This window comes from Myodes glareolus, chromosome 21 (assembly GCF_982192425.1).
Source record: "Myodes glareolus chromosome 21, mMyoGla1.1, whole genome shotgun sequence".
Lineage (NCBI taxonomy): Eukaryota > Metazoa > Chordata > Mammalia > Rodentia > Cricetidae > Myodes > Myodes glareolus.
In genome coordinates, this window is record NC_142046.1 from 50432276 (window position 1) to 50434337 (window position 2062).

Sequence of the window (2062 nt, forward strand, 5' to 3'; positions counted from 1 at the left end):
CTAGAATTATGACTGATGTCCCGATTTTTTTTTAAAGAAGGCTAATGTAGGTTTTATGTGGCATGGAAGCTTTCAGAATGGTAGACCCTCAAGTAAGCAGGGAACCTTGTGTGTTTTTTACGCTGGGTTAGGTGAGAAGTGGTAGCTGGACAGTACTATAATTGGGCAAAGACTACTCTAAGCCAATAAAACCAGGACAGCTTGATAAAGCTGGTATATCCCCGTGTTCCCTAAGATGAAGCCACTCCTTCCTTCTCGAGGTAGGATGGACCCCTGCGGGTTTTCTTCGGGTCAGTGGATGATAGGGATGCTTCTGGGATGTTCTCTTATTGCCATGCTGACACTGGAAGGAGAGCCCTCCCTCTCCCTCTTAAGGGTCACATTTTTCTTATCAAGCCTCTGTTCTTGTTTCTCACAAGTCTCCCTATCACCAGGAAGCCCTACTCTCTCTGATTACTCGTTACCTCCACCGCTACCTTTCTTTGCCCTGGACAATGGTTGTCCTATGTAACCGTCCTCGCCCCACTCGTTCAAGCCAGACCTCTTGTGTGTAGCTAAACACATGTGTGGTCTGCAAAAACAATCAGTAAATTCTTGGAAGATAGATTTTTCAACAGCTGCAATGATAGGGGAGAACTAATCTTCACCAGGGATGAGACCTTGGTTATTGACTACCAAGTGGTCAGCCCTAAAAACTATACAGACATGCCACACTAAACAAACGTAGCAGATTTTACATACACACAATACACTAATATAATATTATATATATTAATAATATGTACATTTATATAATAGAGAGCATTAACTTGATAAAGAGTGCTTGGGAGGGAATGGTGACAGAGGTAGTGATCTAAAGGTACACATATATGACACTTTAAACATTAACAACCTAACTGATACAGTAAATCTTGGTAAAAAGTGAGAGACATTAAACAAAAATATCCAGGACTACCTATATATCAAAATTCTGAAAGTAATAAAGGTGAACTTATCCAAAGGGGAAAAAAAAGAAAAAAAAGAAAAAAAAGAAAAAAAAATCCATGCAGGGGAACAAAGAATTGGCCCAGCTTCCTTTTACAACCGGGAGTGTCCGGGAAATAATAAAGATGAAACAAAGCTCCTAGTTTGGGTCCAGCCTTGTCACTCAGGTTCCTCATAAACCAAGGTACTGTTGGTGGATAAAGGGGGACCAAAGGATAGGCACCCTTTGTGGAGAAAATACGAGAACCCTCTGTTGACAAAGGGAGGAGGAAGGAAATACAAGGTCTGTTCTTGCGTGCTGGAAGTCATAAAGTCATTCAGAGCTAGTCAGAGAGCTGAGGGTGGCCTTGCCTTACACAGAGCGCTGCCTGACCCCACCAGGAAGGAGGAGGGCAGCATGCATGTCACCAGCTGGTGTTGCCCTGTAGCCAGCTTAGTGAGCAGTGACCAGGCATACTCAGAACTGGGAACACCACAGACTCCTGCGGGGGTAGGGGGGAACCATCACAGCCTTCTGTGGGGTTCGGGGGAGCGCTTTTTACCACAGGACGATTCTCTCTGGTCAGACCAGAGATTCCCTCATGCCAGCACAGGTCCGAGAAGTCTGACAGATGTTGGTTGGGAAAGCTGGGGACCCAGGTCGTCTCCTCGTGTTTTGGAGAAGGGCAGTTGGAGGCACTCTTGGGCAGCTATGTGGAGGACATACAGATCAGGAGAAAAGGAGGAGCCGGGTGTTCAGTGTGCTGTCTATACGGCATCTAAGTTCACTCCTTACAGCTACAGCCCTACAACCCAAGCAGCCACATAAAATTTACATTTGAATAAGTTCCACACTCTAACCTTTTAAACCAAGGAAATCGAAGTAAAATCAAATGTCATTTTGGTGGGATACATGTATGTCATCTTTGATGACCAGAAAGAAGTCTGATGCAGGGAGAATTCTGAACAAAGCAGTACTTTCAAAGGTTGGGTTCTTTTACTTTGGAAAATAAAAGTTTATTCATTTATTTAGTGTGCGGGGGTACAGGTATGTCCCCAAGTGCACACAGCCATAGTTCACATGTGGCCAGAGGACAAC